Genomic DNA, 13,541 nt, shown 5'->3' with positions numbered 1-13,541 from the left:
TGGCTTGTTCCCTGCTCTCTAAAAACTCTTTACCAACATCAGAGCATCCAGAGCAAGTGACATTCTGCCCTCTCGACAAGAATAGAGTCACCTGTCCTGCCCTCTTCTGAAACCCCTCTTTTTCAAATAGCATAGGAGCTGCTAACACCCTTGAGAGCCTCTTCAATGGGAAATGAGAAAAATGTCTGATTCTCTGAATTGATTTACCCCTCTGATAGGTAAATTATAAATACTGATTGCCAGAGGTTTTCCTAAATCTCAGAAAGAGATGAACTTCAAAGCTCATCTGGAAAAATGGTGCTTTTTAACTATTCACAAAACAATCTATAAACATAAAGTATGTGCCAGTCTTTCACATTCCTACATGATTCATACAGTCAGTCATCTAATAAGTGCTTACAGCCAGCTGGGCATGGTGGCGCACGCCTTTAATCCCAGCACTCGGGAGGCAGAGGCAGACGGATTTCTGAGTTCGAGGCCAGCCTGGTCTACAAAGTGAGTTCCAGGATAGCCAGGGCTACACAGAGAAACCCTGCCTCGAAAAACAAAAACAAACCAAAAAAAAAAAGTGCTTACAGCCTTTAGAACTAAGATTCATAGCCACTGTGTTACTATGTTATCCAAACACTATGTGGTCCAAACTAGTTGTTTCCATGCTCTTGGTGTCATACACAAGAATGAAACAGAAGTACTCACATATTGGAAAAGTAGTAAGATAACTTTAGTGATTGGGAAAGTATAGTGCTTATGAGGAATTGTGCTGTCAAAAGTAACAAGCGTGTGAAAGTGCTGATGGCCTCATGGTTTGTGCTTCCTTTTATGAGATTCAATAGAAAGGGAGTTTGTTGCTAAGGGGAAGACTGTTGTGGTGCTCTGTTTTGGTTGACAAGCTTGTATTATGTCAGGCTTCACTCACTGAGCACGTCCCTTCTACGATGCATCCAATTTTACTTGTACACATGACTAACTATTCACAATCATCAGATGGTTGTGGTGGTTTGAACAGGAATGGGCCCTGTAAACTTGTGTGTTTGAATGCTTGGCTCACAGGAAGTGGCACTATTAGGAGGTGTGGCCTTGGTAGAGTGGGTGTGGCCTCGTTGAAGGATGTGTGTCACTGTGGAGGGCAGGCTTTGAGGTCTCATATACTCAAACTATGCCCAATGTGACTCACAGCCACTTTTGCTGCCTGCAGATTAAGATGTAGAATGCTCAACTCCTTCTTCAGCACCATGTCTACCTGCATGCTGCCATGCCTCCCACCATGATGATAATGGACTGAACCTCTGAAACTGTAAGCCAGCCCAATTAAATAAATGTTTTCTTTATAATAGTTACCTTGGTCATGGTGTCTCTTTGCAGTAATAAAACCCTAATGAAGACAATGCATCCAATAGAGATGCATAATAGAATAGAGGATTCTTCCTAAATGTTCACTCCAAAGATATAATTTGTATTACTATGCATGCACACAAAACTCGTTCAAGAGCAGTGGGCTCCCTACCTTCCATACTACAATATACTTAGAGTATGGCTGAAATCCCTATGTCCATGATGGCCATTTAAGGGAGAAGACACTCACTCCATTGTTTGGAACTGGATGCATGTGTAGATGGGAGTTCAGGCTGCTGAGTGCATTGATAAGAGAGAGAGAGAGAGACCTGTTTGGTAGTTTCAAAGAAAATGGCCCCCACAGACCCATAGGGAGCTGCGTTATTAGGAGGTGTGGCCTCGTTGGAGTAGGTGTGGCTTTGTTGGAGGAAGTGTGTCACTGGGGATGGGCTTTGAGATCTCAGAAGCTCAAACCAGGCCCAGTGGCCCATTTGTTCTTCCTGCTGCCTTCCGATCTGGATGTAGAACTCTCTGCTACCTCACTAGCACCATGTCTGCCTTCGTGCCATCATGCTTGTCTCCATGACAATAATGGACTAGACCTCTGAACTGTAAGCCAGCCTCAATTAAATGTTTTCCTTTAGGGGAGTAGCCTGTGGTGTCTCTTCACAGCAATAAAACCTCAGCTAAGACAGTGTGTATGCATAGGACCTGCAGGTGAGAGTCTTGCTCCAAGTGCATGGTTAGAAGAGGTGTTTGTATAAGCGGTGTCCTAGGCTGGTATGTATACCCTATGCTTACCTACATCAACTACATACATCGCTAAGTTCAGAAATGAGTCAAGAGGGATATTGTTCTTATGACTTGTAACAAATATCAAAAACAATCATGAACCAGAATTTACCAGAATTCTCTCCTGCACTTTTTTTTCAGAGATTTTATTTTATTTATTAGATTTTTGGGGGGGTGTTTATCCCAAAAGTTCCCTATACCCTCCCCCTACCCTGCTTCCCTACCCACCCACTCCCACTTCTTGGCCCTGGCATTCCCCTGTACTGGGGCATATAAAGTTTGCAATACTAAGGGGTCTCTCTTCCCAGTGATGGCCGACTAGGCCATCTTCTGCTACATATGCAGCTAGAGACACGAGCTCTGGGGGTATTGGTTAGTTCATATTGTTGTTCCACCTATAGGGTTGCAGACCACTTCAGCTCCTTGGATGCTTTCTCTAGCTCCTCCATTGGGGGCTCTGTGTTCCATCTTATAGATGACTGTGAGCATCTACTTCTGTATTTGCCAGGCACTGGCATAGCCTCATATGAGACAGCTATATCAGGGTCCCTTCAGCAAAATCTTGCTGGCATATGCAATAGTGTCTGGGTTTGGTGGCTGATTATGGGATGGATCCCTGGGTGGGGTAGTCTCTGGATAGTCCATCCTTTAGTCTTAGCTCCAAACTTTGTCTCTGTAACTCCTTTCATGGGTATTTTGTTCCCTATTCTAAGGAGGAATGAAGTCTCCCGCACTTTTAAGAAAGCAGTTATTCATTGGTCACCAGGCATGTACCAACCTGCTACACTGGTCGGCACTCACTTAAAGACACATTCATTTCCAATTATATGGATTGTTTTTTCATTGATGTCAATTATCTATTTATTTATATATATATAATCTATTTATATTTATATAATAAATTAGCTAAAATAAAGTTCATTAGTAAATCAATAAGTTGATTTATTTAGATGAATTCCAACTGTACCCATTGATTACAGTTTATTTACATAATTGACACTATCCTGGAAGTTGCTATGTAGCCAAGTTGGGCTCAAACTCAAAATCAGCCTGCATCAGTCTTCTGAGTCCTAAAATCATATGTATACACTACCATACCTGGCTAGTTAATGATATATTTTTTAAGTGTAACATATACAGGAAAAGGAGTTTGGTTGTCAAGGAGGGCTCGAACTATTGGGCTTTTGTTTTGATCAACAGGCTTGGGTTACTGCAGACTCCTTTCCCATGACTCACCTGATTTTCAGTTTTCATTGTATGCCTGCCAAGCAAGACTTGGGCATATGACAGTAAAAAGGCAATCTCCCTACAAGTTCACAGAGGACACAGTTTATCTGTGCACCAAGTGATACGCAGTATTTGGAGGTCTGGAGAGATTTCCTGGGGAGTAGGACAGTGCTGTACTCTCACTGCATACAGAATTGAGATGCAGAGGGGCACGTAAAGAAAAGCACAGAAGACCTTTCTTGACACAGCATGACATCCTGCTGTGGGGATGAGTTCCTGGTCGCCAGCAGTGTTGGAGCCACTAGCAAGACTGTGATATTGAAGATAGAGATACTTGGCTTCTCTAAGTCTTACCATCCTTGAGAGTCCCTGAGTCCAGGCTGGCTGACCCAGGCTGCAGCTCCCTAACCAGCTTCATCCCCATCCTCTCTTCTGCAGCCCAAAGCCCACAGCTACAGTTGCCCTTGTAGTTAGACATGGTCTTGCTCCCACTTCCTGGAAAAACATACACTAGAAAACTCTTCACAGGAAAAGAAAAGGTGAATTATGTCTTTGTTTGTTTGTTTGTTTGTTTGTTTTACTAAATTTTTTAGGTTATCATACAAAAGTGATGGGCTTCACTATGGTGTCTTAATACATATGTCATTGTCATGATCATCATCTCATGTCCCATTCTAGTAATAAGTTATTTGTTTCTCTGATCCATATGGAACCTTTATGGGGGCCTTAAATACATGTGATGGTTCTTTCTCTTCTCAGAGTCCCCCAGGTCAAGTCAGGGAAGTTGTGAAGGTGGCCATTGATGCTGGATATTGCACATTGACTGTGCCTATGTGGAACAGAATGAGAATGAGGTGGGAGAAGCTATTCAAGAGAAGATCCAGGAGAAGGCTGTGAAGCAAGACCTCTTGATTGTCAGCAAGGTTCTACCAAGGCCCACTTGGTGACTACTGCTTCAAGGCAGGTGGAAGTTTCTGGACCACTCCTAGAGCCCTATCCATCTTTACGTAAGTTGCCACTGATTTGGAAGGGTCTCTTGTTTCTGGGAGTGATAGATGGCTCCCATTGCAACTCCCTAAAAGCCAGACTGAAAAACTAGACTGTAAAGAGACAAAGATGATTTTTTCAGACCCCAGACAGCTCTCAGGACCTCAAAAATTATCACTACAAGCTAACCCTGAACTCTACCATGATCACTATGAAGCTGAACAGATTTTTCAAACTCTCAACATCTTGACTGAAAAATAGTAATAACAGCAGACGCCTTATGTTTCTAGCTTGCTGTAAAGATTTTAGTACATCACCTGACAGTAAGATTCAGGAGGTATAATTCATTCTATAATCACTGTTTCATAAAAATAAAGAGTAGAAAGCCTTGTAAATGGACATTCTTTTTCACTGATTCAACAAAATAAAACAAAACAAAACTAGAGAAAAGGTCATGTGAAATACCATGGTCTGATTTCATCTAGCATCCAGACATTAGGTTTGGAAAATAAAACTTGAAAATCATCTCTCAGCAGAGTAGGAGGCAGAGGTAGGAAGAGCTCATGCTGAGGTCTCATCTGGGGTCTGCCCAAGGCACATCACTATCACATTAAGTTTAAAAAAAAAAAAAAAAGAGCCCCTAAATATCATGTATGTTGACTTATGCTTATGAAATCAGCACTTAGGACGTAGAGAAATCCAGAGTTCAAGGCCGGTGTCAGCCACATCATGAGTTGGAAACCACCTTGAACTCTGTGATACTCTAGCTCGAAACAACAAAATAAGCTCATGTAAAGAAAATGGACTTATCCTCACAAAATATAGACTTATATTGTAGTTGTCGAACATGAAGAAATTCATAAAACAGAGATCAATGGCTGCACCAGCACTGGAACAGGAATTGCTGCCAGCCACTCAGAGGCACTGAGGTCCAGGCTGAAAGCCCCAACCTCCTGCACACACACTGAGGAGCACGTGGTCCTTTCTGGCAGCACGGGCTCCTCATCCTGAACCCAACTCCTTTACAGTCTCTCTGTCTGCTGTTGAAATTCTGAAAGTTCATCTCTGTGAAGTTTTCCATGTGAGTTGATTCCCTGGAGATCTGCAAGTGATTAATTATTGTTTTGATGGATGTAAAATTGTCTTTTGGAGTAAACCTTGATATTTTACTAAGATTTAGTCTAGTGTTGAAAGAGAGGTCCTACTCTGTATAAAAAAGAAAAGAGAAACAGGAAGCCACTTGGCGGTGAGCCACGTAGGACAGGAGAGCAGAAAAGCTTCAAAACCACCTCCAGACAAGTACAGTGGCTCCTGCCCGTAATCTTAGCAGTGCGGAGGCTGAGGCAGAGGGATTGCGCCAAGTTCAAGGAAACAGAGTGCTACCCTACTTTAAAGTGCCCTGAAAACAGACTGGGGCAGAGATGGTCACTGGACTACTTTAGTCCTCTTCTAATGTGGTCACTGAGAATACATCTCTCTGTTCTTCATGAAAACAAACAAACAACAAAATCCTGGTTTCCCTTTAGCTTCCAGTCCTGCTCACAAAATTCTAATTTGGTCTTTAACTCTTCTCCAGTGGTCTACTTGTCCAAACTTCTCTAGATGTTGGGTATTGTGGTGGTGTCTGTCCCAATAAAATTCTAACCAACTTGTACTCAAGTTGCCTGGTGTTGTGATTCGGTACACAGCCTGGACCACCTTATGACTCTTGGGTGCTCTAAAAGCTTTTGTCTTTATGGGTTCTGCTATAGTCTTGGTCTAGAATGTCCCATGTAGTGGTTTGAATAAGAATGGGTCTAATAGACTATAGATTTGAAGGCTTGGTCACAAAGGAGTGGCAGTATTAGGAGGAAGTGTGTCCCTGGGTTGAGCTTTGAAGTTTCAGATGCTCAAGCCAGGCCCAGTGTCACTCTCTCTTCCTGTGGCCTGCTGGTCCAGATGTAGAACTCTGGGCTCCTTTTCGAGCACCGTGTCTGCCTGTGCACTGCCATGCTTCTTGCCGTGACAATAACGGACTAAACCCCTGAAACTGTAAGCCAGCCCCAATTTAATGTTTTCCTTTATTGGGGCTGTCGTGGTCATGGTGTCTCTTCACAGCAATTAAACCCTTAACAAAGACAGAAGTTGGTACCAGGGATGGATATCACTATGATAGGCCTGAGTGTGTTTCTGTTTGGAGAAATGTAGACTCTGGGACTTTTGATTAGGAAAGCAGTTGTTTGGGAATGTGAGATCCAGCCCTAACCTGATGGCCCTGTGTTACTGCCTGCTCTGTCCCAGTAGATTAGTGAATCTTCCCCCAGAGTGCTCAGCCCTGTGAAAGAATTTACACATAACTCCCCTGGGATGGCTTAGGAAACTCAGTGTGGTACTGGCACCCCTTAAGGGCCACTGAGCTTTGCCTTGGAATGCCTGTGAGATCCTAGCGGCTGGCAGAATCAGATAATGATGTTCCTGCATTCTGCTTTCGTAAACTCACTTCTTGCTGTGGCACTGGAATAAAGTGGTTTTTCTACTATCATACAATAGGAAAGAGAAACAACCAAGGGAAGTAAAACAGCTTTCTTGCCCAGCCACAGATTTCATAGATAACCGTAGTGTCCATCTTTAATGTCTACCTTTATAAACCCTTCCTTCAGCTCCCTTGGGCACAGCATGCTGTTTGGCTCTAGCCCTGCCATCCTTTTGCTAATAGTAAGAATAAATTTATTTAATCTAAATTTAAACTGAGTCTAGGTCTTTGGTCTTTCCCAGTGGATTTGAATGCCACAACAGCCAAAGGCTTTAAGCTTAACGAGCCATCCTAGTAGGAACATGGAAGACAGTGGTGCTGAGCGTGATTTGAACAGTGGGGTCCTGGTTCAAGAGGTTTCAATGGCGAAGAATGTTAGTATTATGGGCTACAGACTATTCTTGTAATATTTTTAGCAAAGAGTGTGGCTGCTTTCTGCCCTTGTCTGAAAAAAAAATCTGGCTAAAGCTAAATTAAAAAGGTATTGATTAACACCTTTGACAGAGATTTCTAGAATACCTACTATTGACAGTATTGCTTGTATTGGTATTGACAGTATTGGCAGTATTAGTAGCTACTATGATTGAAGATGAAAAGGACCATGCTGAGTAAGAAAGAATACAAAATATACAGTTTGAGGAAAAAAAGGAGCACCAGGCAGTGTAATGGAGTCAAGTCTTTCTATCACAGAGGTACAAAGTTTAAAGAAAACCCTGATGCTAAGTGGAACAAAGGTAGTGACCTCGGGGCAAGATCCCATCCAGCTAAGTTTCCAACTTGTGAAAAGGAATTAAAGAATAGTTTATGGTTGAGTATGGTGGCACACACCTTTAATCCATCCCAGCACTCCTGAGGCAGAGTCATGTGACTCCAGCTCTGTCCATTTTCAGGACAGCCAAATGTAGGCAGTGAAGGAAATCAAAAACAGAAATCTGGAAGTTGGAATTGAACAAGGAGACCATGTTTAAGCCCCAGCAAGCAGGAGAACTTGCCAGCTTCAGCCACATGGTTCTGGCTTTAGAGTCAAGGATACTAAAAAGAGGTTATGGAATCTCCCTCCATGACTAAGGAAAGCCACGGAGAACAGGCATGTGTCAGGGGTGTCCCTGCATGGTGGCCCAGAGAAACCTTTATGTGAGGCTGTGAAGGTGAAGCCTGGATTTCATTGGAAACCCTAAGATATTGAAGATACCAGGGTCATGGGATATCTGCCAAAGAGAGCCACTAACAGGGAGTGGAACCAGCCCCAGAGAGAAGTATGCTACAGTCGACAAAGCTGGAAAGATTTGGTGCCACTCGTAGAGATGTCATTCACAACACTGGGAACTGTTTGGAGTTTGCACAGCTGGCTTTCGGTCTTGCTTTGGCCCAGTACTTCCTCACCGTGCTCCCTTTTCCTCCCATTTAGAATGGCAATGTATATCCTGTGCCATTGCATGGTGGAAGTGTGTGATCTGCTTTTTTTTTCATTTTGAGCGTACAGGGACTTACAGTTTAGAGATCGCCTTGTATCTAAGAAGAGACTTTGGACTTTTAAATGGTGTTGAGACTGTTTCAGACTATGGGGACTTTTGAAGTTGGACTGAATGCATTCTTGTATTATGATATAACCACATGTCTATGGGGCCCAGGGAATGAAATATGGTAGTTTGAATAAGACATCCTCTAAACCCCTGTTGCATAACGCTGTTCCTGGAGAGGTGTGAACTAATGTCTTCTCACTCCAGCTAGGGAACCATCAGCAGACCAAAGTATGGGCACCACCAAAGCCCACCTTGATACACTAAGGAGTCTTAGTGGGGTTACTTACAGGGACAACAACACTGGCTCAAGACAGATTCTGCACCAAAATCCTACTTCAGCATGAGTGACAGCTCAGGACTGCAGCATGAGTGACAGCTCAGGACTTCAGCGTGAGTGACAGCTCAGGAGAGTGAAAGCCCTGGAGCACAGCCTGTAGGCAGCCCAGCAGATCCGACAGAGTCCTTTCCAGGTGGCTCAGTTCTTGTGAGCCTCTTCTAGGCATGTTGGCTGATCTCTGTCTCTTTCGGTCACTTAAGCTGGTCTCTGACTCTTCCAGGAGCTCGGCTTGTCGGGAAGTGTCTCTCAGCAGTCCTTATAGCTTATATTGCTCAAAGAAGTGAGGAACCCGGTGAGTCTGGTCAGTTTGAGGGGCTTCTCAAGACTATTGAGTTGTTCACTTCCTGAGATTAACTGTAGGACGGAATGTTTTACCTTCTCCTTAGAATACTCTGTTGTTTCAAACACACCCGTCTTTCACACCCCGTATCTTAACAAGGTTCCCTGGAAAACAGATGGAGAAGATGCTATATAGCAAGTCCCAAATGGTAAAGGCTTTAGCTTTCCTCTATTGAACAGTGATAAAAAGCCCTCTTTTTTGTTTTGTTTTGGTTTGGTTTTGGTTGTTGTTGTTTGTGACAGGGTTTTCTCTGTGTAGCCCTGGCTGTCCTGGAATTCACTCTGTAGACCAGGCTGGCCTCAAACTCAGAAATCCACCTGCCTCTGCCTCCCAAGTACTGAAATTAAAGGTGTGCATCACCATGGATAAAAAACCTTTTGGACAGTAGTTCTCAACCTGAGGGTTGAGACTCCTTTAGGGGTTGAACAACGTCTCTCAGGGGCACCTACAACCATCAGAAGACACAGATATTTATATTATGACTCATAACGGTAGCAAGATTACAGCTATGAAGTAGCAACAAAAATAATTTTATGGTTGAGGGTCACCATGACATGAGGAACTGTGTTAAAGGGTCACAATATTAGGAAGGTTGGGAGCCAGCACTTTAAGAGGTAGCATATATTGAGAAATTCTAGGCCATGTAGGGATGTGCCCTTGAAGGAGAGATTGGGCCATTGGTCTTTTCTTCCTGGCCTCCATGAGGTAAGTAGCTTCAGCCACCTCTTGCTCCTACAGTGACATTCTGCTTTGTCCACAAAACTGAAATGATGAGCCAGCTGGCCCTGGGTAGAAACTTCCAAGATATTCAGGCCAAATAAGCCCATCCTTTTAAAAATTCGTTATCACAGGTATACTATTACAACAACCCCATCCTATTTCCTATCTGGAACCTCTTTTACCCAGGTTAATCTCAAACTCACTGTAGAGTTGAGCATGACCTTTAATTCCTGATTCTCCTGTCTCTACCCCTTAAGTGCTAGAGTTAAAGGTGTGTTTAAGTTGCACCCTAAGTTGTGGCAGTTTGGGGGATCAAATTGAGGGTTTTGCTTAGAGAAAAGTAGAACTGTAAACTGAAGCATCGAGATTAGCATACAAAGAAGCCAATTTGCAGAGAAAGACTTCAAGTCCTTCCTTACCCAGGCTCCTTGTATTGAACAGAGCATGCAGAGAGAAGTCCATGATAGATAAACTTGGGAGAGGTGGGTATAATGCTTGTGTTCTTTGAAAAGGCTATACGTCCTGTGACCAAACCTGTTTTTTCTCTTTGCTCACTATTCCGCTCCCATTCTTGGAAGGACTATTCTTAACAAATTGTCTCTAGTTCTGATTCTAATCGTGTGTTCCTGGTGCAGCTCTTTGTCCTGAGTCACAAGAACTTAGAATCAGGTGCCCCCTGAAACCATATCCATCCCCTGGCACTAAGCATGGTATCACTTTTTTTTTCTTTCCTTTTCTTTATTTCCTTTTCAAATATCTCCCCAAAGTCTAAACATGCTTTCTCTGAAGCTCTGAACTTTCTCAATGTGTCTCAGAAGACCCTTGCCCAACTCACATACTTTCTGCAGGCGCTGGATAAGTCCCATAACCAGTTTAAAAGGCATGGCTTTCTTCTTCCTTGCCTCCCTTCTTCCAGCACCTGCCAAGGCTTACTGAAGAGACTCCAGTCAGTCCGGACACTGCACACCTGGCTCTGGCAGGCCTTGCCCTCCTCCCCCATTCCCTCTGTCTTGCTAAAGACCATTAGACTATATTCCTAAAGCTAGTCACCTAGGTCTATATTCTTATTTGACCAATTCATCCTCCTGAGGCTGACGACCAGGGTCCAGCTTTCAAAGGACTGAAGTCCAGCAATCAAACCTCTTTGGCTCACCTAATTAACATGCCCAATTAAAATTAATCACCTCATCCTAAACTAGGTTTCCCCCTTTTACCTTTATAAACTGTCGTTTATCTATGGGTCATGTCTGTCTCCTCTCTATCCTGAGGCAGTCCTTTGTCCCCTTCCTAGGACAAATACCCCTTCCCCTTCTCTCTTCTTCCCTATCCCCTCTCCCTTGTCCTCTATTCCCTGATGTTTTTGTCTCTTATTCCCTGGCCTTTGTCCCTCTGGGACAAATAAATTTCCTTTGTGCAGTTAAGTTGGTCTTATGGGGTCCTGAGCCAATACCAGTCCCTACACTTACATCTTGCCTGTCCTACAGTTTGTCTCTCCAAACCTAATAAAATTATCCTTGTGCTTCCTTTGAGACAATTTAAGAATAATGTTACTAATAAGTCTAAGAATCCAAAAGTAAGGCTAGATTCCCTGGCAACACTTGGTAAGCACTCTATGATCTGAGCTGTACCCCCAACCCATCATCCGTACAGCATTTTCTGCCAAGCTGTAGACAAGGCAGTCTTAGAATTCACTATGTAGCCAAAGTTGGCCTTGATCCCCTGATTCTCCCGCCTCCACCTTCTGAGTGCTGACAGTGTAGACATGTAACCCCACCTGGTTCCATTTCCTGTCTTTGTAATTTTTTTTCTAGGATGCCCCATAGCTGTAATCAATAGCCTTTCTGGAATTGTGTCCATAACCTGGCCATATCCACTCAGAACTCTGCTCATTTCTGCTTTCTTGGAATTGCTATTCTGTTGCCTGTGTGCACCACCTTTGACTTTCACACAACCAGTTTACTGAGTAAATCTGTTGCAATTAATTACATTAGAAAAAATGATATGTGAAAGGACACTCTCGCATCATATCTGTCTCTAGACAGAATGCGCTATAAAAACCCTGGACAAGGGACATTCATGTCCTTTTTTTCTGTGGAAATCCTTCCTTCTTTCCAGACTTTCTCTTGCTTTTATTTAATTTTCACTTTTCTGTAACTTCTTGGTGTTCTTTAATTTCTTTTAAAATTTGAAAAAGGTATGTTGATTTTATGTGTTCAGTGAATATTTGCCCACATATGGGTCAAAGCCTGCTTTTCCTTGCCTTACTCCCAGGAGAGTCCCTATCTTTACATCTCCTTGCCATGAGACAACAAACTTGGGACCTGGAAGTCTATTCTATTTATTTATTTACTTTGCCATGGTCTTGATGTAGGATTTTTGAGTGATAAGACCCTTCTTGCCCAACTGAGCTTGACCCAGAGTTCTAAGATATCTGCTATTCATAATCTATTCACAACAACAGCAACAACAACAACAACAAACAAACAAACAAACAACAAAACCAGAAAGGAAAGGAGCCTGGAAAGAAGATATAGCTTTCTAGGGCATAGTCCTAATTATCTATTTCTTATCATCAGACAGTATCTCCTAAAAATTTACACGACTTGCCAATGTCAAGTTCAACATAGGAACCACTTGGGAGGATATTTAAATTCAAGCCATGACAAGAATTTATTGGGGCTTCTGAAGTTCAGGAGTTGCTATCTTTTATAGATAAGATGGCTGTACCATATTCCATTTGTTCAGACTGGGACAGCATCTCAAGTGGGTTTGCAAAGATCTCTGTAGAATGCAGCTGAAGTGATCAGCAGAGATTATCTCCTGTCTCCAACCAGGTTCTTGTCTTGCCCTCCCCAAGAATGAAGTGAGATAACAGCAAAGAGCTCAAATGGCAGATGTTTTGTTGTTATTTTTGGGAAAATAAACTTAAATGGGAAAGATCACCATGCAGGAGTGAAAACTCAAATGGAAAGGACTAGAACTCTCTGTAGTAGCAAGCTGCCCTCTGAAAGCAGGTTGTCTCCCTCAGGAATAAAACTTAAGTCCCCAGAAGGCAACAACTCTCTTAGGAGGCACCAGGTTACTGGGAACCCAGGTGCTTTCCTGTCTCTGTGCTGCCTCTAGCTTCCTGTCAAGAGCTCTACTGAGAATCCATCCTCCCAGTTTCTGGATGCCACCCACTGATTAAGTAAAGGGCACCAGGGGGGACAGCCTCTAAACCTCAACATACCACAGCTGAATTATGGCATATAACAGTGGGGTATGAAAGGGGAGGTGACAGTGCATGAAAAAAATAATTTCAGAACATTTAAAAGTGATCCTGTATAATCTACCAACCAAGGAACACAGGAAGGTTAGGTATTATGGGAACTAAGGAAAACCCAATATTTTTAAGCCACTAGTGAGATATCGGCTGTGACTTGAGATTTTGTCTTATTAAAACCCCTGAATTTAGACTGGACAATACCTATACATGAAGAAGCTATAAGCTCTCCCTTATTTCAGACTTGTTTTCCTCTTTCTTTGAGAATGCATGAGCTAAAGGAGAATGTACCAGAGCTACATTCTAGCACTTTCCACAGGTAGAGCAAGCTTGGTATGATGGATGACCTGCGATCTTTGAATGGGGCAAAGTTGTTGACACTGGGCTAACGTAGAAATTGGTTTACTCTACCCAACTCATTCTATGAAGCCACAATTACTCTGATACCTAAACCACAGAAAGACCCAACAAAGATAGAAAACTTCAGACCAATTTCCCTTATGAATATC

General features: G+C 42.9%; 1 long non-coding RNA gene across 1 annotated transcript in view; it reads left to right on the top strand.

Annotated features, from left to right (window-relative positions):
• The first annotated feature begins 1,946 nt into the window (after positions 1–1,946).
• The window catches only part of LOC110295917, a 17,710-nt gene continuing 6,115 nt past the window's right edge, over positions 1,947–13,541 (top strand). Inside the window, exons 1-3 of the long non-coding RNA XR_002378137.1 lie at positions 1,947–2,049; positions 4,111–4,358; positions 5,177–5,419. This is a non-coding gene — a long non-coding RNA (uncharacterized LOC110295917). The remainder of the gene's footprint in view (positions 2,050–4,110; positions 4,359–5,176; positions 5,420–13,541) is intronic.

The sequence above is a fragment of the Mus caroli genome, chromosome 6, assembly GCF_900094665.2.
Source record: "Mus caroli chromosome 6, CAROLI_EIJ_v1.1, whole genome shotgun sequence".
In the NCBI taxonomy this organism is placed as follows: Eukaryota; Metazoa; Chordata; class Mammalia; order Rodentia; family Muridae; genus Mus; species Mus caroli.
Note: the sequence above shows the minus strand (reverse complement) of the source record. Positions and strands in the feature narration are given on the sequence as shown.